The 26,375-nt window shown below is 43.8% G+C and overlaps 1 long non-coding RNA gene across 2 annotated transcripts in view; it reads right to left on the bottom strand.

Annotated features, from left to right (window-relative positions):
• LOC122154744 overlaps nucleotides 1-26,375 on the bottom strand; it is a 56,378-nt gene that overhangs the window by 12,078 nt on the left and 17,925 nt on the right. Inside the window, exons 2-3 of one of the 2 annotated variants that reach the window (XR_006166810.1) lie at nucleotides 14,062-14,148; nucleotides 4,397-4,477 (exon numbers count right to left, since the gene is read on the bottom strand). This is a non-coding gene — a long non-coding RNA (uncharacterized LOC122154744). Of the gene's footprint in view, nucleotides 1-4,396; nucleotides 4,478-14,061; nucleotides 14,149-26,375 lie in introns of those variants that run through there. The other variant, XR_006166811.1, reaches the window with a different exon arrangement.

Here is a 26,375-nt window from a genome sequence, read left to right as displayed (position 1 = left end):
CAGCTTCATGATTAGGATCTCGTTGAGGAGTAGACAGTCCTGGCAAAAATGTTTTTGTTTATCTTTGTGAAAGAAAGAGAATTCCTCTTCCAGGACTCAGAAGGCATTTAGATCCGTTTAAATGCATTTAGATCATAAAGTATCCCAGGCAAGAGACTAGTCACCAAAATTTCCAGGCTCAGGGTTTCTGAAGGAGTTTGAAAGCTAACTTTGGGCACCTACCAAACCCAGGCTGAGCAGTGAGGCACCCAGTGTTTTGGACAGTTACTGGGGAGTAGAGGAAAAGTAACCTTGGACACCCCAGGACTTTGTCTAAAGCATTAGGTGACAGTCACTGAAGTGCTGTGATGAGTTTAAACTCTGACTGTCTCTCAATCTAAAACAAAGATATCCCTTGTCATTACTAGGTGGTGTCAAGAATTTCATCAGCTATCACATTCAGACCAGTACTTCTGCTGTATTCACACAGTATTTATAATGCCATTACAGAATAGCTGCCATTGTAATATATGTTCTAAAAACCGGTAACATCTCTAACGAGTAAAAAACCATGTCCAAATGAGGTCGTAGCTACTTATCTTGACAATCTGTTGTCAAGTATTTTTTTGTTAACATAATATATTTAAGACAGATTTACTTTTTTTTTCACTGAAAACTTGAAGTGGTATTTTATGATACATATTTTATTAGTATTATAGTGTACAGTTTCCCACTTTCATTGCTGTATAAAGAGAGAGGTTTCCTACGTATGAACTAAAAAAGATGCATTGCATTTTTTTCTATTCCAGATAAGGCATTGACAAGTTTATACAGATACAGAAGGGAAGATAAATGCACTCTGTATCAAGGTCAAAGTAAGTGGAATCATAATTTCAAAAGTGTTGATGATTTTAAACATGTTTTAAAAAGTTGCTAACAAGTTTTCCTAAATATGTAGGTCCTACTATTATTGTGCTATACTACTAATGCACAATAATGCCAAAAACCCCAGAAAGGCCTAGAAAGAATATAAAAATGTCTTAAATGACAATGAGTCAAATTTTCCACCTGTACAGACCTTTGGATGTCAATGGAGCTTCACAAGATGTAATGCAGAAGATTATTAGACCTAGTCATATTTACAAGACAGCATACCAGAAAAAAATGTGGTTGTTAATTTGAGGCTGGTGGCTAATACATTTCCTTGAAATGTTAAAGTTATATAACTCTGAAAACTAAGCTGCTGATCAGAAATTGAAAATATAATGGGAAGACTCCAGGAGCAACAACTGAGAAAAGCAGAAATTGAACTTTTATCTAAACTCAGATTTAAAATATTTAGATTATTTTAAAATCTAAACCTCTTTTCTGCTACTTTTTATAAACTCTGAGGAAAGCAAAACACTCGTTGGTTTTCCTGTATATAATTCACTTCAGGCTCATGGGTGTAGTGTAGCTCAGATGGCAAGACCACTTATCCTCTCGGTTTTTCCCAGAAACACTTTCAGGGTAAGACCTAGTCTGCTGGGCCAAAGAATCACCCCATTCATCTTTAAATCACAGAAATCTCAGGAATAGCATCAGGTTTTCTTCTCTTGTATCATATGCTATTTAAAGCACCCTCTAAAATCATGAATAAACTATAAAATGAAAACATGCTTCATCTGCCTTTCAGAATCTGCTGGATGCTCACCAGCTAGTGCATGAATGCAACTTTTGAATACCAATTGCAGGCTCTGAGAAAGACAGTTACAGGGAGCTGACTGCCAGGCTTAGGTCGGACCCTCTGCACCCTTTCTGGTGGGAGGTTGGCACCGACACTTCGGTTCCTGAGGGCTCTGCAAAGGATACTCATCCCTGCACTCCTGTCACTTACTGATGCAAAGTTGTCATCAGTAAAAGAACCACAAGTCTGCATTTTAATGAAGGCAATTACTTGTAGATTTTCTTTCTCGGTCTTATATGGGGATATATTTAGTAGCCCATAGCCTGTTGTTCCCCTGCATGCCCTGATTTTGAAGACAGTGACCTGAAATCTCTCCCTATCCCATCTCCACAGAGGGAACAGACATTATTCTTGCTCCCTCAGAAAAAGACATATTACCGGTATCTCCTACACATAACCACTTTTCCCCCAGTTATATTGAATTTGTATCCACTAGCACCCTGTAATAGCTCAACAAATCATACAGCATCTTGACTACTTAAAGAAACTTGCCTCTCTCCCTGACCATTCCATCCCACAGACAAGCTCACCTATTGCTTTCATTTCTGGGCAGCAAAGAAGGAGAAAGAGAAAGGGAGAGCTGTGCTGACAGTACCTATGAGAAAACCATGAGACCTTGTGGCCTTCTGAATTTGCTGCTGCTTCTTGTTCACTTGTCAATACTACAGCACCAGAAGAACCTTGTGGAGTTGCTCCTTATGGTCGCAGCTGGAACTGTGATGGGAAGGCACTTGCAAGGACCTAGATGTGTCTTTCCTAAACCAGAAAATGTAGAGGGACCGACAGTGGGTGGCAAATGTTTGCGGCAATCTCAGCAGTGCAGCCAGCATCAAGCTTCTGAGGGTGCAAGGCACAGATCCTCCCCAAATAGGGTGAATTTTGCTGTGGTCACCTCAACATCTTCTTCCTTCCCTGGCCTGGGATTCCACACAGTTGTTCCTATTGCCTGTACATAAATTGGTGACTGGACCCAGCGTAACTCAGTTTGTAAATGTATGGTTTTAGTTCAGAAGGGAGTGCAGTGAGGAACAGCACCATGGAGCAAAGATCCTACTAAGAACCAAGCAAAGCCTTGGTAGCTCTGCATTGGTGCAAAACCAACAAAACTCTATAGGCATCATTTTCATAACGATGAATTCCCTCAGAAGCCCTCCCAAGAGGCTTGTGGAGCAAACAAAGATCTGGTCATGCCATTTAGAGAGAGGACTTACATATACGTGTCACATGCAATTAATTGCTTTAGTAGATGCCTTTGTCATGCGTTTATATTACTATGCTTTATATTGTAAATTATATAATTTATAATATTTATTAATATTTTAATGACTCAAAAATGTGAATGATGTGCCAGAAAGATCCCAAAGAAGTCACAATATGTTCCTTCTCCAGAACAGCGTGAAGACTGAATCAGAGGGGAAAAGGAGCATTGGGACCATGGATCTAATAAGAAAGCCATATGATGAGTCCTATCAATGAGACATTGACTGCTTTCTCAGCTGTTCCTCCTTACTTGTTCCTCTTAAAATGGAAGAGAATTAGGAAAAAACACAGAGTAAAGTACTTAGAGCATCTAGGAAATAATATTCCTGGTATAAAGGCTAGTCTGGGGGACTGAGTATAGGTGTTTATGAAGAAGGAAGATAAAATGGATATTGGACCTGACATCTGCTGGGGAGCAGAGAAGGAAGGAGACAACAGGGACAATGGGTGGAAACAGACATGGCCATTGGCAACAGTTTTATATTCTGATAGTTTCCAAGGTTATAACATTCAGTTTTGTTCTCACTGGCAATAACTCAGCTATCTTCACAAAAAAAAAAGAACGTATTCTGATGAAAAACCCCTTGCGTGACAATCATTCTGACCAGCCTTAGCAGGGATGTTAGGGAAAAGGCAGGAGTCAAGTGATGCAGATCCTTGAAGGCACAAGGAGAAAAGCTTTGAATTTACAGGCAACAGACACATCATGGGGCAAGACATGTGGACTGAAGAATGGGTCAGATAGGTGAAGCAACTGTGAAAGAGGAGTTCCAGAAAGCACAAAATATGTAACTATCAAAGTAGAAGGCATGTAATACATTAAAGAAAACATCATAGCATGGAATATAATATTGCCTTGTTGGAAAGGACTACTTTAGTCTCAGAAAATAGGTAAGTGGGACTATGAGAAATACATCAGCGTCTGTTGAAAATCTGAGCCATTAAAAGGTGAACGAGGTGGGGAGACCAAGCCGCATTTCTAGCAAGCCCCAGCACATGGCAGAGACACAGAGATGCTTGTATAGCCCAGTAAAACTGACTGGTGGGCTATAATAGAGACTGCTGGGGGGATGAGGGGTTCTCAGCAGAAAAAGGTGTCAGCATTCTGTCATGCAGCAGATGTCAGGAGAACCAAAGTTGATCCCCAGAATATATTTTAAGATAACAGAAAAAGCAGTGATTATGCAGGTATATTAAAGAATAGGGATAGCAGAAAGTTCTGGACTGTTTTGTGCTTTTTCTAGCTGAGAACAGAGCAAAGAAATATTTGAGTATAAGATTCTTTGCAATACTAATGAATGAGAATGAATATTAAATTTGTCCTAAGCTTGTGACTTCACATCACAGAGTCCTAGAAACAGCACATCAGAAAAAAACCTTAAAACCTGAAATCTCCATTATACCTTGTGACTTTCAAACAAATCTTCTCTTTTTCTGAGGAAATCAAGGGCTTGAGAATCTTGAACATCCAGTATCACATATTAAGCTTGAGCTGGGTAGGTTTGTGCTTGCCTAGAAAGAAAAGGGAATTTTATTTCCCAGTGAGAAAGCAGAAATCAATTCATAATTCCACCTCACTATTTATTAGTTGCACTCACCAGCAACAGATAAGAAACAACCCCATGTGACTTGGGGGACTAGTTACTCTGGGAAAGCAGCAAGCATGAATAGCGAAGGCACAGATCCAACGTGCAATAGACTGAAATTGGCTGAAATATGTTCCCGGCAAGTATTTCTTGAATGCTTATTAATAACAACAAAATTTTTAAAAATTAAAAAAAAAAAAAAAAAAAAGAAAAAAAAAATGTTCCAATCAATTTGTTAAATAATAATAGCCCATCATTTGGTGAACATATTGTTTGCCATCAACTGTTTGTCCATCCCTCCCACTGATGGGAGAGAGCTCTGGCTGAGTGGACAGATGTTTATTTCTGCCAACTTTGACAACACTTGGGTCCGCAGTCCTTGACCAGAGGAACTAATTAAGTAATAAAATCAGCTCTTTGTAAGACAGGAAGAAAGAAAGGGTGGGACCACTGAAGAACTTGAGGCACTGATTAACTCACAAGTGTTTCCTGTATAATGCAAATCATTAATGCTTAATGTTCTCTGAGAATAATAAACCAGAACCATAAGTATAACAATATCACAAATCATATATGAATCCTACAGGATCCTAGGACATTTCTCTTTCTTCATGAATCGTTCAATCTGTAAGAAGAAATGTTTTAACATCTTATTTACTAATCTTTACATGTTGAGTCTATACATTGCAACTGAACTTAGCTGGCAGGTTCTTTGTAGCATGGGGAATGGAGAAATAAAATTAACAAAACAGCTCTCCTCAAGTGCCAAAATGCAGAAAACTTGCCAGAATCAGCACAAATACAGACTATGATCAGCCTAATATTAAATAAACACTCACTGTATCTTTCCTCTGCCTGTTAAAGTACTAATTGATGTTCTACTGATGAATAAAAGAGCTGGAATTTCAGCCATGAACTCCCTTCACCACTGCAGTTTACTGAGAGCCCCAAGCTGCTGAGCTCATTACAGATCCCTTCGCTGAACTGGCTTTACAGGCAATTTTGTGAAGGGGCAGCATCAAAGCTAGCCCACTGATTGGGACTCCATTGGCTCAGCGGGGCTCCAAGAGTTCAGGGGAGAGAGCACAGCACTGAGCTAAAAATATGTCTTTGCCTCTGTAGTGCCAGGAAGATTGCCTGGCTGTGCTAATTGGGAGGGACCTAGAGATCTGGGTGGTATTTTAGGCTAATCTCGAGGTGGGACCTCTGCGGCATGTATGTGGCTCTGAATATAATCTCCTTCGGCACTGTCATTTATACCATTGCAGGCATTTACAATCAGAACTATCCTTGATTGACTCGTGGCTGTCGCTGCACCCTAGACTCATCTTGCAGGAGCGAGGGGGGATGAGGGAAGGTGAAATGGCTGTGAGCTGAACTGACTTATGAAACTGTGTCACAATTTTAGTGTGGTGCTGAAGTTGTAAAACGGGAGAAATTACCCTGACAGGACCAGGGTTTAGGAGGACCACACAGATATATAGCCCTCCCGCAGAAACTGGCTGTAGAGTTGCACAACAGAGAGGGTTTTCTTAAACCCTCTCATCAGGATTTTTTTTACAGTCCTCCCTTCTTTCTCCCTGTAGTCTCATTTTCAATTCTCTGAACCAACAATGTAGCCCTGATCTCAGCTGTTCCCCAGTTTACATCTGTTTAGAGCACAAAACCCCCATGTTCAAAAATCAGGGTAGTCAGAGGAGTCTGTGTTTCTGCTCATCCCGCATGGACTTGGTAAGGCAGAAGGAAAGAGAAGAGAAAGAAAAATGGGAGAGGTGTAAGAAACAGCAACAGACTACAAGCATGAACAGAATCAACAGAAGCTAGAACTAAAAAGCCTGACAGAAAAGGCTAGAAGAAAAACCCTATCATGGGAATACTAAGCAACTGAGATTTTTTGCTTAAATAACACGTTGAACTATTTGTTTGTTTGTTTTACCAGTTAGACAGTTTTACAGGGGTATTGCTTGGTTTACTGGTAGGACATATCTCAGCAAAACAGAGGAAAGTAGAATATTTCACTCCTCCAAATTTGACAGGATTTTTTTTTTTTTTTGCTAGAGAAACTGCATCAAATACCAGCATGATTGGGTAAGAAATGCCAAATGTTCACTGCATGAAATATCTATGTGATAGACCAGTCTAACAACTGTCAATTACTGGCTGAAATATCTAAAGTAAGTTTTATAAGCCTCTTCACATGATACAGCAACATTTTCATGGAGCAGTGGCACTGGAGATCTTATATCAGGTATGAATTATAACAACATAATTTTCCAAAGAAAATAAAATTATGATAAAGTTTAATGTGTTACTTTCGCACCCAAGAAAAGTGCTTTGCAAACTTTACCAGGCTCATTGTTTTGCACAGCATCAGACCTCCAGTGGTGTTTCTGCAGTGACCTTAACAGTGGACACAAATACTAAGCAACCCTCCAAGAGCAAGATGAAGAATGGTGCCCTCCCCCAAAGCAACATGGAAAATTTTAGGATGTTAAACCACATTTACAAATAAATAAAAGGAGGAGTTTTCTAGGTTAGGAAACAGTGCCTCTTGTCAGGCTCCTACACCTATATTTAGAAACCCAAATGAAGAGGCTGACGTTTGTAAGTGTTGAAGGCACAAATACCTTTTATTTTCCCATTAAGGCCCTGCCCCTAAAGCTCTAATCCTGAAGTACCAGCTGATATGTCACTTTTTTTTTTTTTTTTACAGCTGTTGCTATTTATTCCTAATGCCTTTATGACTAATATAATTCTAATATGAACTTAACACAAGCCACTACTCCAGGTTTAAAATAGTCTTATTTCTACGTAACTGCTTGAGGACTCCTTGCTATAAACCTAGAGGATGCTGGAAAGATTTCAGAGGAGAGCAAGGAGCACGGATAAAAGACTGGAAAGTGTTACTGACAGTGTATGTAGAAGAAAGGGAAGGTACTCAGTCTAGATAAGTCATATTAAAGCCTAGGTTAAAGGGTGACTTGTTCAAGTAAGTATCTATATGGGAGCAGAAGGATGGCTGTAGAGGACTTTTCAGTCTAGCACACAAAGGAATACATGTTACATGACACCTGGAAGTTCAAATTTTAGACAAATTTTGACTAAAAAAAAAGGCTTAAACAGTAAATGGTGATGGCAACTAACCACTGAAATTGTCTACTGAAGGCTGTGGTGGATTTTTCATTCTTGAAAATTCTCCAAATAAAACATGTTTTTAAAGTATATGCCAGTTTAACCACAGGCTTTTGATCTGAAAGAGGAATTAATTCAGGAAAGATGAGAAGTATTCATAGACCTAACGCCTGTAGTACTTGCTACATCCATAAAATGTAATACATACCACAGCAGCGGGCCAATCGTTCCATTTTACTGCTCAGCTAATTCTATCCTGAGAGTCTTTGGCAATATTTTATCCACGGTTTTGCACAAAGCCATCACTGATGCAGAACAACAGAAGAGAATTGCAGGTACGTCCTGATTTCAGATCTACGGTAGTCAGTCGGAAAGAGTACAGTTGACTTCAGTGGGATTTGGTCCAGGGTCTTATTTAGGATTTAAGAAAACAGAAACTATTTTGTTTTCTGGACTTACATGTAAGTGGGTAAGGGCTTAGAATATTTATAAAGGCTTAAAATCCTTCTAATTATCATGGTTTTTATTGTGTCAGGCAGGTAAATTTTCTGTGATTTGCTGGCTATAAAGTTGGGGATAAACTTATCTTGGGGATTTCAGCAGAAGAGATTCAGTAAAATTCTATCATCAAAGCTAAAAGCTATTTTGTATCTAGGAAACTATTTCTGGATGAAGTGTACAAAATGAGTCCTAGAATTTACTTTAAAATGTTAAAAATAATGCTGGGTATGGAAATCTTGTTATCTTTCTTTACCAAATGAGGTACAGAATTTATTTCTGCTTCCATTTCTGCTTCCCTGGTCACACAGGGTGATCCACCAACTTAAAAATTTTTAGTGTTTTATACTTTTGATTGAATTTTGTTTTGAACTCCAAGTTTTAATAATTAGTAATCATAGACTCAGATTTCTGGGCTCTGTAAATATATATAACCAATATGTGAAATTAAGGAAAGGGAGAAGAACCCAACATTTAAAAGCAAGATCTCACAAGTTTTTTGATTCCACTGAAGCTGCAAACTCTTCTTTTACTGCCAAACTTGGAATTTTTTAGATTTCGCAGTGTCAACTTTTCCTAGCACAAGGAGACAACGTGCATTCACACAGTGAACGACCTGATAAATTCTTTTTAAACTTTAAGTCATGCTAAAGTGAGATCTGGACAATAAATTTGAAAGATGCCTAGCGTATAGTGGTAGAAAATAGCATCTTGAATGTATTAGCACATACAAAAATCACTTTTTAAAACCAGTTCATTGTCTGCTTATGGGCTCCTGGTGGAATATAGATGCAAGAGGCATCTTTTATTAACGTTTTCTGGAATAGTCGAAAATATAAAGCCCAGTATTTGTTTTGCCACTGAGACTTGCATTTTTCACCCACCTGAAACTCCCACAGTGTATGGAACGCCCAAGAAAGATGGGAAGGAGCCATAAATACTAAGTGATTGTATAATGGTGAGCAGGCTGTAGTTCATCTGCACTGGTGAAGGCAAGACCTGCACATTAAGTTCCCACTCCAGTGAGTTATGGGTCATTTGCTCATTAGTGAAGTGACTAATCCAGTAGTGAAGAGGATGTCTAGTGAAAATAAATTGCATTATACTACTGACTGCTGTGATGGATTCTTTATATGCTCTTTGTGTTATCGTTCAGAGGACCCCTCTTACCCAACCCTTGGTGTTGCAGCCATGTTATAAGGAATTTTATCACAGCGAACAGGAGTCTTCGTAAGGCAAGAAACAATAGAACAAGCAGGAAATAAATAATAACTAGATAACCAGGAAATAGCACTAACACAATAGATGTTCAGTCATTAGTTTAAACTGTCACATTTGTCCTGAAATGATCAGAACAACCACAGTGAAGCTGCACCAGCGAAGTTTACAATAAATTCACGCTTATGCATTTTGAAGGCCACTTCAGGAGAGCTAGAGGAATAAATGGGGAAATCAGGGGCTAAACTTGACGTTGAAAGTAGGTGAGCTGGAAAATGTTTTTGAGCATTTAAATTCCTTAAAATTTTCAAAGCACTTACCGTTGAAAAGAAACATTGCTTCACCTACCCACCCTTTATAATGACCTAACACTAATATGATAATCTAGATGGGACATTTAATTGTGATGGGGTTTCTTTCCCCACATATTGTCTTCCCAAACATGGTTTAAAAGTCTGTTCTGCCGTTTCAGTTCACGTAAATGGCATGAGATAGTTTCAACATACGGAAATATCATTATGCTTCTGCCTGATTACTGCTAAAATTTTACTGATTAGAGATCATTTAACCAAGCTGTCTAGATTCTGGATGTTTGAATTAATAATAATTATGGGAACACTGAAAATTCTGAAAACGAAGGTAATTTCTGACAAGATTCTGTTATAACTCAACCTATTCAATGCATACAGGATGAAGAAAAGCAATGGGTAGACTCAGGTTTGGTTTGTTACCTATTAATGCTTACGTTACATAAGGATTTTGCATTATACTTGTAGCATTTTGACTGTCTCTTCCACTTTATCTTTTATACCACTTTTATTGGAGATGCTGAAAAGCAATTCTACCAGTTTGTAAGTAAAATAACCTCCAACAGTAAGCAGCAAAGTTCTGCTTGCTTTGCTTTGCAGCTCTCAGAGTTAAAGCCAAGTTTAATTGGAGCTAATCTGAGTCATCACCAAAAAAATCACTTTTTTTTTTTTTTCCCTATACACATTGCCATACAAAGCTGAGAGAGATTTGAGTTTTTAATTGTGGTTGTTTATGACCCTCTTTGGTAGGACTTGCTGAATTTCTAATTATGTGCTTAACAACTGGAACAGGCTCCATATATTACTGCATAAAAAGTCTCTCTTGATCGCTTTCTTCCAAGTTACATAGCAGCCTCGATCAGCGAAGGTGTGGGATTGCTTTCCTGACATTTATTGAATAACCATTATTTAAATTATTTTGCTTGTTTCAATGAATTTGTCATACATTGTATTTTACAATAGATTCTCTTTTCGCTTGTTATTTACATAAAAATTGCAATGCTCTGTAGCCAGAAATAAAGCAATGAACATATGCATGTAAAAGTGAAGTGCGATTCACTCAAAAATCAAAAATATACTGGGAAGCGTAAATCCTTATTTTGCTATAAAACTGTATATGTAAGAAATATTTAAAATTAAAAGTATCATCATAAATAGTAACAGTGAGAATCTCTGTTCAAAGATTTCTAATCCATTCCAAATTAATCTGATTTCACAGGAAAAGAAAGATGTAGTAAAAATAGCCTTTCTCAGCCTAGTGGCATGAGGTATAGTGGTGTAAAAGACCTTGATCCACAACCCACTTGAAGTCATTACAGTGACATTACTTAGCCTTGGATCAAGGATACTGAATTTTAAGTAGATGTGAGACCAGAATCTAACTCAATATACAGACACTGTATCAATTGCACTGAAATGTCTTTCTCTATTTTAGCAGGATCAGAGAACAGTTTTACCACTTTGAATCTATATCTGTAAAACAAATTATTTTTCTGAAGAAATCTGAGTAGCTGACAAATTAGTCCCAACAACTATTTTCTTTCACATTTTCATCAAAGCTATTGTTCAATTTAGAAGGAAAAAAAAAAAAAAAAAAAAAAAAATTAAAGAACCCAAACAACTACCCCAAACAGGATTTTTTCATAGTATTTTTATAGTTTGGAAATGGCAGAGAATTCTACTCTGAAAAATTAGGCAGGAAAAACACAATGTTATATATGCAAAGGGAATGAAAATACCTGAAGGTTTGCTTTTCCATGGTGTAGACATTACACAATAACCGACAGTAATTTAAATTTCATCATTAGCATGCATTTGTAGGGTTTCTTCAAAAGTTAAGTTGATAGTTAATTTAAGATCACTGACTGAGATCACAATACAGTAATTAGACAAAATTAAAGTAAAAATTGTAATAAAATGAATGAAGTAATACAATACATTATGTAGTACTTTTTTCCACGGGCAGCTCCACTGATAATCTTACAGTGCATGAATTATCAGGGAAGAAAAATGCTTTGATTATACAACTCTGTTACAAAACTCTTTGAATTAAGTCAGCAATGCGATAGGCGCTAGCTTTCACTGAAAATACTACCTGCATTTTTTACATCTATTCTGCAGACATATTTTTACATCCATTTTTATTGTAGCAGTGAAAATAGCAAAGGTTTCGGGGACTGCAGAGTGGCTCGCAGTGCTCTAGTGCTTCAGAGGAGTGTGATTTGTTACATATCACTTGTTTAAAATACATGTCTTACAGTAAAATAATGATCTGAAAGACCAGAACAAATCCTGGGTAAAAAGTTAACACAAACATTGTAAAATAAATCTGTTCCTTTTCTGAGGATGAGGTGAAATGAAACACAGAAGGAAGAAAAGAAGAAAATGTATTTCAGCAGAGGGAGTGTTCTTGCCCCTTCCTGGAGTCAACGCTCTCCTGTAATTTTAAATTTCATAGCCAGGGGTTTTGATCATTTTTCATGAGAGTGAATTGCTCAGTTATCCCTCCCGCATAATTTTAAACAGAAACTGGAAGAATAAGAAAAAACAAGACAAAACAAAACCTAAACCCTGTATGCTCCATTTGCTGAATATATGGTTTTCTTCCCCCCATGTGTGCATGTGCCAGATGGCACTACACTGGGCTGGATGATAATAAACATGAAAAATACAGTCAGTGCACGAGCAGAGATAACTGTGGCTGAATGTACCAGGGCTGGGCTGGTAGGGGGAAGGGACAGAAGTTCCAGCTGTGAGAGAAAAGCAAAGTTCAGCTCCTCGAGGGAGGAGCTGCTCTTGTTTCCAATTAGCTCCCGTTGGCAGGGGGACGTGGGGCCACTGGGAAAGGAGGTTGCCCCTGGTTATCCCAGCACCCTGCCCAAGGGGCAGCTTTGGGGCCGTTTCCCTCCCCCCATTAACCTGGGGTGTCGGGAACGTGTTTGTCGCTGTGGAGGGACAGAGGGTCTGGGGTCTGAGGTGGGGGGGTGAGGCTAACCCACCCCCGGGCCCTCGCCCCCGGGGTGTGAGGCCGGCGGGCTGCTGGGAAGGGGTGAGGTCCGGCTGGTAACACGGATTGGGAATAGGGCTGCTGGGGGGGAGAGGGACATGGCTGGGTCAAGGGCGGTGGGATGACCTTGTGGGCCCCTGTCCCCCACCCGTGGCCTGGGCCCTGAGGGCATCGTCCCTCCCACTGCTGAGCGGGAGCTACCCCACGGCAACACCTCCACGGGAGGCGTGAGGAGCAGCTGCTCCTTCCTGAAAGCTGCAGCGTACTCCCTCTCCCTCACGACCTCTTTCTGGAAGTACCTCAGCAGAGATCCAAATGAGGATGCTCCCACTTACAGCAACAGGGACTTCGGCCCCCGGCCACATGCACTGCCGTTGGCCTCTGTGTAGGCATTGGCTGCACAACATTGCTTTTTCTCTGGATTTCTGCATTCAAGTTAGCAAGTGAGGGGCCCGGAGAGTACCTGAAGCATGCCCAAGACCTCCTAGGACATAGATTTGGGGGGATCCATTGGTCTAGTAGGTAAAGTTTTAAGGTGGTGAACTGAGAGGGGAAAGAGTCTTGGGGACATTCACTAGCAAATACCTGGTAGGGATGGGTGATCACAGTGCATATCATCTCTGTTGAAAGATTTGCATGAAACAGGTAGCAGCCTGAGTTCTTGCTCCTACTCATTCGACCAAGAGGCCAGTGTTTTCTTTTAACCCAGTACTTGTCCTTGGAAAACTCTTCAGTGACGGGAAAGAAACTTCCAACCAGAAGATGAAATGGCATCTATTCAGTAATTTATTTTTCCCATTCACTTAAACCTCCCTATGCTTTTGTTTGTTACCCTCATCTTTTCCTTCTTACAAACACCCTGCATTCTGAAAGGGGCAAACTTAAATTTAGGAAGTTAATCAAATCGCAGTAGGTAACTATTTAGTTTTAAATAATTCCATCCTCTGCTTCCTTTGTAATTTACATGCTGATATTACAGAACGCATTACCCAAGCAAAAGAAAAAGAGTCAGTTTAAGGAGCGGGAAAGAAGCACTGAATTATTCTTGGTCCTGCAAAGAATGTAATTAAGAGTTTCTTAGCTCAGCTCTCTTAGTCCGATGAAACTTTCTTCTCTGTTCCTGCACGAACGCTAAACATAGTCTGCATTCATGGGTGACCACTAAAACGTGTGTCTATGAGCTAGGCAGCATCTGAGGCTGGCTATGGCATAATCCATCTTTGTAGGCTCAGTGTTGTAAGGCTGCTGTTGGAGAAGAAGCTTGGGATTCACTAATTCCTGTGAGATAAGAGATGGGAAGGAGGGAAAGGTAACCCCCCAACATTTTAAGATACCGGTAGCACAGACCTTTGCTCCCTGAGCGCAGGCTCCTGACATGAGGGTGGAAGAGAGGGGAATTTCCTCTGCTCACCACATGGTGATCACAAATGTCACCTACAGACAAAAGAAAATGAAAAGGAACGATAAGTGAAACATGGGCAATGATTTAGTCCCCTGAAAACGTACATTAATCATCCGACAGCCCTCAGCTTTGCTGCAGTGAAAGTTCATTTCTCATGGCTGACTTTGGGACCAGTGCTGGGAAGCGGGGCTGGAGCAGGGCTGGCAGCAATATTCAGGAGCGGCAACTGCATGAGTGTATTAAGAAACGGAGCATTCAAAAAAAAACCTCCTAGCGGACCCATAAATAGCCAGCTTAGCTGTCGGTTTAATCACTCGCAAAGACACTGCCTAACTCTTAAGCCCCACGAATCTGAAGTTTTGGAAGCGATTGTGAATAAATACTTCACTGCCTGCTCACAGCGACGTTTCCTCGGCGTTAGCTCATTAGAGTGCCTGAAAAGAGACCCGACAGAAAATAAGTTAAATGCAACTTAAATCATCCAATTCGACACTAAAATCAGCAAGAAAGGCAAGGCGTTCACCAAAAGGTTGCAAAAGGCGTTTAGTGTCAGCTGCACTGCAGTTATTAGGAGCGCAGGGAAAGGGGCTGAGGGATGTGAGTGGGCAAAGTGGCAGGGATCCCAGCCCCCAGTTGTTGTGGGGTTGTGGGGTTTGGTTTGGTTTGTTTTTTTTTTTTTCCCCTTTCTCTCCCCCCCCCCCCTTTTTTTTTTTTTTTTTTTTTTTTTTTTTTTTTTGTGACTTCGAAAGATGTCACGGCAAAGTGAAATCTTTGCGGAGGGCTGCTCATGCATTCAGACTGTAGAGTTTTCAAAATGTGATGTTTCGCAATGATGACATTAGAGTAGCAACCAAGGGTCCGAGACAGCAACGCCTGCTGCAGCTGGGCTTCGCTTTGAAATGCCCAAGACAATGGGGGCCACTGTTCTCCATCGCTTCGCCTTTCCATTCCATTTGCATAGTCTGTTCTGCCTGATTGACCAGCTTGGGCTGTCCAAGGGACCAGCATTGTTCACAGATCACTTCAAGATGGCACAGATGACAAGATTCAGGTGAGAGATGAAGTGGGATGATTCTCAAATGCCATATGAAAAAGCTACCCTGGGAACTTTTAACGCAAGAGAAATAGTTCGAGAATTGAAGCAGCTAAAGGATTTTTTTTTTTCTTAAGAAACTGATCGTATTTGAAAATACTCTGCCTTGACACACAAACTAGTAACAGGAAGGGGGGGTGTGCGTGTGTTCCGTTACGGTATTTTGTTTAGTTGTGGTGTGGGTTTTGTTGTGTTTTTTTGTTTGTTGTTTGTTTGTTTGTTTGTTTGTTTTGTTGTTGTTTGGTTGTTTGTGTTTTTTTTTTTTTCCATCCCAGACCTCACCCTCCCCCGGCTAAAATGGGAGCCGTGCCACTGCAAACCTTGCCGAATGAAAGTTTGCTTGCTAAAAATCATAAGGCGCCGCTAAATAAAGCTCATCACAGAGGCGAGTTTGGAAATTCCTTGGTGCCTGCTCCGTAGCTAAGTGCCAGGATTAATTAGTTAATGTTCAAAAAGCGCTTTCGACGTGGAAAACCCTCCTGGAACGGCGAAGGGCGGAGGGAGCTGCCGGCCGGCCCCGCACAAGGCGGGCGGGCAGCGCCGGGGAGCCCGGGGAGGCTGGAGCACGCCTCCTTGTCCCCGGAGAACTTGCAAACTCCCCGCTGTCCCACATTCCCGTGACTGAAATGTCACGGTTTGGGCTTCTTTTTTTTTTTTTTTTTTCTTTTTTTTTTTTCTTTTTTCCCCTCCCCCGCCCCCTCCTCCCTCCCCCCCTCCCCCGTCCAGGTATTCGAGTAAACACACACAAGGCAGCGCCCCTAAAATGAGTTTCATTTGACACCGATGTTTTGACTTCATCTCAAAAAGACAAAATCTTTGTCATACAAGTATGTTTTCCCTGGAGGGGTTTCCAGCACAATTTGCTATAATTTCTTTACACCTAACGGAACTGATGGGATCTGAGCAGTAAAACATATTCCCACAGTAGTTTCGCTCTCTCGCACTCTCTGTTACCCTCCTGGGGTTCGGATCACTCTCTAGTATAAATATTGCCAATAATTGTGCTAATACGGTGATTCTCAGAAGGAAGCAGAACTCTCTCCTTCTCGAATAGCAGACCTAAAGCCATGCGACTTCTGCTTAATCTCTCCGTGTATTCTCTCCTAGCTGCTCGTCTTTCCCCTGCAGCGACTAATACACTTAATTACATGATTGCCAACAAGGTCCCAGGGGCTGCTGAAGACTGACCCCCGCCCGGTGAGCGGGGCGTAAGGTGCGAGCCTTACACCTCGGAGGGAAGGCGCGTTGAGCAGGACTCGACTCTTCAAAATTATCCCAAAGTTCAGGCCCTTCTCCACTGTTTCACAGACACCCCTTTCATTTTGTGCTCCGGTCCCAGGTTGGTTTGGGTTTCCCCCCCTCCCTCCCCCAACTCCCCGGCCAGAGAAGGGGGTTAAAGCTGCCGAGGAAACTTAAGTGGCTCTGGAGTTTGTTTAATTTCCCTCCAGTGTTTACTGATAATTCGAGAGACGCTTATCTCGGGGAATATAACGATTAATACAACCGCAGGTTTCCAGATAAGTGATTGTGATGGAGATTGTTGGCGAGAAAATAGACAATTATCCGCTGTTAGCTTTACATAAAGATCGCATTAACTTGAATTAGTTATCAGACAAAAGAACATCAGAAAGCTGCACCTTTCTGCCAAGGCAACCGCTCGCAGGCGGTGTGCTCCGCACAAGCAAACGCACCGCTGCCTCCCCAGCAGCTCGCAAGCATGAAAGGGGTGACAGGGGTTGGGGAAGGGGGGAGAGGGGGGGGGGGGGGGGTGTGGGGGGGTTTCACGGCATCGACACGCCACGCTGATGCAGAGGCACGGCCGCGGCGAGGAGCGGGGAGGGCGAGCCCCGGGGCTGGGGGATCGCTTTAATATCAGCTGCCCGGCCGGGCCGCTTTCATTTCCACAGGGCGAAATGAACACGGGCGTGGGGCAGGCGCTGGGCGGGGGGGACGGGACACACACACACGGGACACGACACCGCGCCCGGGGAAGGAGCGGCGTGGCTGATCGCCAAGGAAACCTCGCTGAAAGGGAAGAGGGAGAGCATGTGGCTATTAAACCCCCGACACAATAATAACATTAAAAATATATCTATAATAAAACCATACTGATAACTTGGAGGCAGCTCGCCATTTGCATATGAAACCAGCGGCCAAAAGCGCGGCAATCCCCTTGCCGCATTATGTGCTCGGCGGTCCGAGGTCCCCCCCCCCCAAGACTGAAAAGCCTTTTGATTATTTCTCTTCTCCCTAGGAAAGGCTGATTCCTCCGTAATTGATAGCGGGGAAGGGCCGTAATTAATTTCCAACGAAGTAAAGTGCAGCTTCTTCTCCCGGCTGGAGGGGAAGGGCTAGGAGAGAGGAAAGGGGGCAAAGCAGCAGAGGCGAGAGGAAGGCCCCCCCGAGAACCCCCAATTAAAGGAAATCACCCTCTCCGGCCCCGAGACCCTTCTCGGCTCCTCGCCACCCCCTCGCTCCCCGGGGGAGGCAGGAAGGGCAGGGACCGTGGGCTGCTTTCACCAAGTCAGAAAGCATTCACCAGGGGGTTGTGTCGCGGGAGGTTTCTGTGGGAATCGGGTGGCTCGGGTTATTTGGGGGGGGGGGGGGGGGGGGGGGGGGGGGGGGGCGGGGAGAGGAGCGGGTGCACTCTCGGCTGGTTTCTCTCTGGAATTAAAGACAGTCTTCAAAATAGGGTGTTTGTTAGAGAACTTCAGGCGGGAGGAAACCTGCCATTTCGGATCAGTGCGTTTTCTGTGCTGGATTTCCCGGCAGACCCTTAAGCACCGTGTTTATATGGGGAAGGCAAGAGGGACGCGGGGGAGGGGGGGGGGGGTGGGGGGTGGGGGGAAGGCTTTTCGTGTGTGCGAGGGGGCAATAGGGCAAAAACCGGCGAGGTACTTCTAGGCGTCGGGCTGAAGCCGAACAGACGCTGGGGTAGAGGAATCAGCCGGGGGGAGCGGGGCCACCCCAGGTCCACGCGTGAAGCAGGCGCGCAGGGAGCGGGGAGGGGATGTCAGGTGAAGCGGCGCCGCTCCCACCCGGGACGGAGAGCCCCGGGACGTGCCGCTGCCGCCGCTGGGTCCCCGCTGAATGGAGCGGATAATGATCCCCGGTTCCCAAGGCAGGCTCGCTGCTGCCTGGTGAGCCCTGGATTTGTGTGGTCCAAGCCTTTCCCAGCTTGTCCCATTCTGTCACCGGGATAAGGGGCTCCCTCGGCTCGTTTGCACCTGCGTCGCTTTTGGCTCCTTCAGGAATGCGCTGAAGCTTGTAATCAGCTTTGTGAAGCCATTGAGTGCACGGCTGAGTGAAACTTCCAAAGCTCGCAGAAAACTGGCCCGCTGAATAGGAGTCAGCATGGGGCTTCTCTCCAAGCCCCTGGCCTGCCAAATTCCAGCAGAGCCCCTCACAATCAGTCCACACAAGCTTTACTGCTCTCCCCGCACTGAGAGAAGCGAAAAAAAAAGAAAAGCTAAAATACCAGTCACCGAGGTTAGCGGTTTGTTCCCAGATTAATGGCAAACGCCTCTGTCCCTGATGCAGCTAACCAATTCACTCGGGAGATGTGTGTGTGCGTGTGTATATATACACATATGTATATATATGAGTGTGTGTATACATATAGATACACGAATACATATGCATGCCTACACATATAACAAGAAAAGGAAGAAGGAAATACGGGAGCGTTACTAATTTTTTACTTTATGTGACCGCAAAGACTCTCGTGGCAGCAAACAGGTAGCGGGGCTGTCCCGCTGTCTCCCAAGGTCACGCTTATATCATCTCAATCTTTCCTGCAACGGTATGGTTTTAAGGCTCGGGGTGAAGGTGACTCTGAACGGCAGTCGTTTTTTTTTCATGCGGAGGTGAATACCAAGCAAAACTCCATGGGACAGTAAGAGAAAATGAATGGAAAAGTTTTTTTAAAATAAATAAACAACGTTATCACCACCACCAAATAAACCCACTTCGTGATAAGATAACTCAGAAGGCCCAGGAGTGAAGTTTTCACAGGGCACTTCGGGCTCTGTGGTACCCGCAGGATGGGTTTGCCATACCCGTGGGTCGTGGCCGCCCCCCACATCCCCCGAGCTGGGGATGCTCCGCTGCCACCTGGATCCCTTCTGCCTTTCCGGGGAAAAGCACGCAGGGAAGGTCCCACTCGAGGGAATCCTCTTATTTCGAGCATCCTTAACACTTGCGACATGTACCGCTTCACTGCCACGTTAAAATTTTCCCGGCATCTGATTGCACAAGCAGGAGTGACGTTAAGCAACGCCGGAATACGTAGCACGACTTCGTCATACTTTTCATCCGGGTTCTGAAAGTCTGTATGTGGTTGAAGACTCACATTTATTAGGGGAAACAATTACTCGAGTTGTACAAACACCTTGCTTTCTAAAGCAGTCCTTTCGCGGTATTAAACGCTGTAAAAGATCCTGAAATCTACTAAAATTGTAAAACAAGTGCCCTGTGGCATCAGAACTACGAGTATAGATCTACTGAGCAAGGCTTTATCGTCAGATCTTGGGACTTTTTAGTCCGCTTATGTCCTTCTTCTACACGGATCTAAAACAACATTATCACAACATTAATATTTTTGGAAGTCTTCCTCTTGGGCTAGTATAAGGGGGAAAACGGAGACTTCCAGCATTTCCTGAGGTGATGTCTCCTGAAGGGTTTTGCCATGCCTCTTCATTGCGTCATGGAAATCATATTTTCTTGACGTCCACATTGAAACAACCACGGCGGAACGGACAAAACCAATTCCACGAAGTTGCTAGATGTTTCTTGTAAGTTCAGCAGTGTTTGTTCTCACTTTGCTGTCATGCTTTTGGCATCTTCTCAGTTACCGCATTTTCAGGAGTGTCCCAGGGGTGGATGACGTCAGGAGGTGTTTTCCCCATTGCTGGCTGATGAGTTTGTAAGGGCTCAGCGGTGAGAGCCAATCGCACAGCAGACGATGATGTAGGACAGTTTAGCAGCACCACCGCCCCGCATTCTGATCCCCAAGCCCCTCTAAAGGATGACGTAGCCCCCAACGTCAAGAGTTAGGGGGTAAAAGCGTAGAGGACCACGGCTGATGGTGAAATCTCAACCCGTCAAACTGCGGTGGCACAAAAGCTTCTATGGATGGCCACAAATGGTTTAAAGCCACATCCATCTGTAAAGTTTCTTTTCTTCTGGGGAGTTTGTTGTGCTATTTTCGACCGTGTTGCTCCTTCCAACCATTCTCAGTGACAAGTCATGAGGATATGCAGTAATTCAGAAATTAGCGAAATTTTATTCTTGGTGGGGGCGTTGGATTAAGAGGCTGGGAGAGTGTGAAACAAGTCAACGTGTAATTGTATGATAAGGCTCTCACGAGGAATTTATTGGCCAAGTTGCTATTTCTATTCCTTCCTAATCTCGTTTAGCACATTCATTCTCTGCAATCTGTCTCCATAATCTTCTGTGACAGAATGGCAGCCAATAGAAGCATGCATGTTTGGAGAGAAGAGAAAATATGCAGAGGCGTGATAAACTGATGCTAATTATCCATATTTAGGACACCGAGTGCAGAAGATCAAGGTTTACAAATAACAAACCAGAGCCAATGATGATGGCTTCCTAGTGTGGAATATATTGGAGGGGACAAGATAAGGGTTTCACATGCAGAAGAGATTTATTGGTCAAAGGGTTCACCTTCCACTTTTCCACTTTTATATAGCAGTAAATTATTTGGGCTAAATTCACCAGAACATTACTCTTTTATTTGGCAATGTGCCATGACTTGCTCTTTCTTTGTGTCCTTTCAATGCAAATCCTTGTAGTGTAACATCAGTTGATAAGAAACAAATAATTGAAGTAATAGGTAATTCCCTTTAAATTGTGCATATAGGACAGTAAGGTAATCATCTAGTGTAGACTGAGACCGGAGTCTAGAGCAGATAGCTGAAAGTGAAACAATATCCATCTCGGCTATTAAATTACATTTGTACTAGAGGAAAATAACCTGCAGAAGACTTGTCGGTTGGACAAGAGACAACACTACTCTAGTCACCTTTAGAGCATTTTCCTACAGACTTCTTGGATTTCTTTCCCTTTAGAAGACAGCTTACCACCATTTTTTCTTGCTTGCTTCCCCCCCACACCCCCCCCCCCTCCCCCCCGGAAACTAACATTTAAATTAGGGATGCTGCGGTCTCCTTTTAGCAAGTGCTGGCTCTGAGAAATGATAAGGGAATTCAGTTTGGCAAAATCTGTGTAGTATGGTTGAGGGTCAGTGGAGTGATCTGAGTAGTCTGCAGTTAATTGTATTGTAAAGTTTCCAAAATTGAGAATAATATTTGTTGAGTTTCTGTTTATTTACAAGTTTAGAAAGTATTCTGTACAGTGACAAAATTCTTGCTGTTATTTCCTACTATCATCTTGCTGTTGGGTGGAGATAACCTGTTCTTCGAGAAAGTCGCTAACTATTAAATTGTATGTCAACACTCCTTGCTTCTCCGGCTGTATTTTTCTTATGTTGGTGGCACGACAATACTCAGCAAAACACAGAACCTTGCTGCCGAAGCAGAAAATACACATCTCGGAGGCGCTTCGTTTAGGAAAACTCTTCAAAATATCTCCCATTTGAAATAAGGAAAGGTATTTCTTCGGTGACTACTTGTTTACGACAGGAAATTTTTCTGGCCTTTTGTTTTACTGCTGAATGACTCTGGGTTTGTTTCTCTCCCTCTCTGAGGTATTCCCTTAAACTGGTTCACATTTTGTGTCTTGTGCACGGACAAAAACACTGCAGTCCCAAGCTTAACGTTTTAACAGGTTTCCTAAAATGGTTTCTTCAAAGCAGTCGTGCTTTTTCAAATTCCCAGAAGTAGCCGGCTTCCCTCAAAATGACCCAAACCACATCTTGAGAGAAAGAAGGTAGGCAAGCAGGCGGGCTGCACCTTAGGTCATGGAAGTGGCCATTTGGTCACTAGTGGCCGAAAAGCAAGGGGAACAGCAGAGAAAAAAGCCTGTGGAGCACGAAGGCCTCTGGCCCTGGGGCTGCCGGGCGCCGTCGGTGCCCCGGGGGCCCCACTGAAACCAGCCGGGGGCCAGACCCGCCTCTCCCACTCGGGAAAGGGCAGCGTGGAGCCCCTCGCAGGCTGGCTGCCGCTGGTTCCCCGACCTGGACCCGGGGCGCGGCTTTGTCCCGTGTCCCCACTCCGGGGGGCAAGAAGCGGTTGGGCCCCGCTGCGACGTGACAGACGGACCCCGGAGCTGCTCCCCGGGGACGTGGGGCTCCCCGCACCCCCCTCACGCTGCCAACGCACGGCACACACACCCCCCACACCCCCCCCCCCCCGGCCGGGCCCCGCAGCCCGCGGCTCTTTTGCTTGAGCAGGTTCCAGTCTCCCACTCCCCACCCCCATCCCGCGTGGGGTGAGGGGGGATCCCGGAACTCTGTCCCCCCGGGTGGCAGTGGCACGGCGGGGCGGGAATGGGGCCACTCACACCGTTTTCTGGGCGAAACTACTCGGCGCCGTCGGGGCGGGCCGGGGGTGGGCGCATGAGGTAGCCGGGTCCGGGACTTCATTAAATGTCGTTTGGCGACTAGTTTGACGAATCGGGTTGATTTTCAGAGCAAGTAACGGACGCTAAAGCCTGACCCCGCGTTAAACAGCAGCCCGTTCCACGGGGGGCACAACCCACGCTGCCGGGGAGGGGGGGGGGAAGCTCCTCCCCCCGCAGCTCCCCTGCTCTCCGGGCGACGGATTTGCCTCTCTCCCTGCTCGTAGGAAAAAAGCAGCCGTCTCCCACCGAAAACTCGAAGAGTTCTTTTTTTTTTTTTTTTTTTAACGATATTCCACTTGTCCGTTTGTCATCCCCAGCGAGAGACTGGAAGTCCCTGGAATCCGGGGGACCTTGCTAACCGAGGCGGGGGCAGCGCCAAAATTTCCCCCCCTTCCAGTGTTTTGTGGCTGTTCTCACTGTGCGATATCCGCTGAGGGCAAGGACTCCATTCCAGATGTTGCCCAGCTGTTTCACAGAATAGGAACGGAGCTTCTGTAATGCATTTTCTGACCTTTCCTCAGCTTTGTATTATTACCTCTCGTACCACAAAAGCCAAGCCCGACCCTCTGTGAATTTTAGCTCTGATTTTCCGCTTCCATACTTCCATTCGTCATTCAGTTTTCACGTCTGAAGCAAGTCCTCTACCTGTTAGGCAATGGGCATGGGATACTAAAACTAAAAGGTACGACAAGACACCTCGGCTCGCCTCTATCTGAACCTGGTGCGCAACCACGTGCATATGGAGAGAGATTTACATTCTCCAGCAAACGTCAGGAAATCATGATGTGGTGTTTCCAAGTAAATGATGACATGACGTATATTTTGGAAGCAGTTGCTACCCACACCCTGGCAGATTTTTATTAAAGATGAGTGACTTTAAAAAAAAAAAATATATATATATATTGTAATAGCTTTTGCTGGTTCCAGGAGGTCAGTAAGAATATCCTGAGGAGCAGAGACTGTGTTTTGAGCAAGAGATGCCAAGTTTGGCCCTTCTCATAAAAATAAGTTTACCTTTCTCCTCTTACTCAGCATCTTCTCCTCTTATTCAGCATCTAAGGCTACTCTACAACTGATGATAAATCAGCCATCTAAATAGGAAACCCATCGTAACTGTGAATACATGAACACATGATTTAGGCATTATGAAACATTTAAAACATGTCTGAGACACACAAACACATTTAGTTTATCTACCTGGAACTGGCTACTAAATAATACAATTAAACAGCAAGGTCTACCAAATTGTTCTGAATAGATCATTTGGCCGCCCAAGGATGTCTTTCGCAATAACGCCATCTCATTGCTTTGCTTATCTTAAATATCTGGATCTGTGGCACGTTTATCACGATGAGATTGTCCCACTTATCTAGTGAGCTTTGGTCTGTGACTCCTAAAACTGAGCAGATGTTGCTATATTCGAGAAAACCACGCAGGGCTTTTCCCTGAAGCTGCCTGCTCAAAGCAAAACAAAGAGGAGACTAATTGTTCCTATGTTATGACCCAAAGGTTGGTCTCCTAAATGGACCTTTTGGATGGACAGTTAGCAGAACCTTCCTCATCCTTGCTAGCAAATTAGAAATTGAGAGGAACATTAACAGATGAAGGTCTTTTGGGGGAGAAATGCATGTTCTGGTCCCATTTCTTCATTCTTTCGGCTATTCCACAAGACACATAAGTAATGATGTGACACCAGAACACCAGAACGTGGAAAGTCCCCATTTGGAAAATTCCCTGCATGCCTGTATCCCTTCCCTTTCACCCTTATGGCAGTTCAAGACACACCACTGAGAAGTTTGTTAGGCTAAACTTCACGTTCAGCTCTTTTTAATTATTATTATTATTATTTTTATTTTATTTTATTTTATTCTTCCTGAGATATTTTCTGGAATCTGAGATTCACAGTTTTCCAGACCTCTCCGCCCTGAAGCATGTAGGCTTCAGATCCCCTACAGCTGTGTAATTTCAAAGGCGTTTCCCACCGAGTTTTCTTGTCTTTTTTACTGTCCTGCAAGGTAGGAAATACACATGTTCACAGTGACTCGATGACACAAGCATCTTGTTTTTCACATTATTTCCTGCAGTCTGACATCGGGGTGGAACCACGCAGCCCTCACCTGCCTTGTGACTGAAAAGCAATTTAGAGGATGGTAGGACAGGTAATGCACAAAGGCACAGGTAATAAATCCCCAAACAAACCCTTAACCAAAGTAAAGCCCCTTTCTCTCTTCTGCTCTGCCCAGGTAAAATGAAAGGTAATACGATAACTTGATCAAGTGAATACTCAAGATTTTTCCAAAAGATAAAGGTATTGACGTGTGTGTAAGGGAGGAGAGGGAGACCATGGATGAGGTGTATGTAACTCTGAGGTACCAGAGATGGTTTCAGAGCCCCCAGCTTTCTTTACCGGGTCAGAATTATGGTTTTGTGTCAATACTTCATTTTGAACTCCCATGCCTGGAGTTTTGGGTTTCTCCTCCTGCCTTGGGCAGCTTGTGTTTGCAGCTCCAAGCCTGAAGAGCCTGTTACTTCATTCTGTTAATCTGATTAGGATTGAACTATCCACGGTCCAACAGTTTTTGCAAGGCAATCTTCCTATACACTTTCATTTGCACTGGAGTTAAAAAAAAAAAAAAAAAAAAAAAAAAAAAAAGGAGTGTTGGATTCAATACTTCTGAAATTTGTATAAGACAATTTTTGGGTAGGAAATCTACATCTCCCTACTCCCCCTGCACCCTCACACACACCCTCCCCTCCCTGTGGATAAATTATACTGCCCAAAATGTATGGTGCCTTTGTTCACCACTAGTTCCTAGTTGCTATGGAGAGTTTTCCGCCTTGGTAAACTATATTTCACCTCCTCCCGGTGAAAGCTATTCTTTTCCTAAACGCATGCTGCAGACTCTGGTCCTTCCCCCGTGTCGGCTGCACTTCCTCAGCCCATGCTGATCTGCCCCGGGCTGAAGCCGTGTTTTCCCACTCTTCGGAGCTCAGCTCGCCCTCTAGCACTTGCCCAATTGTTTGACCACCGCCAGATGCTCTCCTGCTTCTCCTCGGTTTCATTGTCCCTTTTTTTTGAAGGTTTCTGAAGGATAGTCCCTCTATCTGAGAGCCGCAGTTAACCGTGGCACACGTCTTCTCCAAATCAATGAGAGGTGCCTGGGCTGAAAGCGTGGACAATGGGATTTTACCGAGCATGAAACATATTACCCCCAAACCCATCCTGACAGGCCATGCTAAAGCACTTGAATGACTTTCTTGAAACGAGACCTTTCTGAAGGCTCCTCCTGTCAGGGAATTACACCGTCCAGGGAAGATAGGCATGAAACTGCACAGGGGCACCCCAAGGCTTTGTAAACGTGGGACAAAGAACCCCCGCTGCGCTTTCCCTGGGCGGCTGCTCCTTACTCTACACCAGCTCTGGGGGGTTTAAAGGTTGGGGTTTCCTCTGGCCCTTTGCCTTTGGTACCACCAGACTTTTTTTTGGTGGCACATACAGTGGTGCAAGTCAGTTCAACCAGCTCCTACTGACTTCTGGCGCATCCTGCGCAGGCATTGCCAGGGGTGTCCAGATTTCAGGTATGAGGACTAGGAAGGACTTGCATGTCTCCTGCTAGCACCCGT

The sequence above is a fragment of the Tyto alba genome, unplaced genomic scaffold (genome assembly GCF_018691265.1).
Source record: "Tyto alba isolate M040663 unplaced genomic scaffold, T.alba_DEE_v4.0 Super-Scaffold_45, whole genome shotgun sequence".
NCBI lineage: Eukaryota > Metazoa > Chordata > Aves > Strigiformes > Tytonidae > Tyto > Tyto alba.
This window is presented reverse-complemented; position numbering and strand designations above follow the sequence as displayed.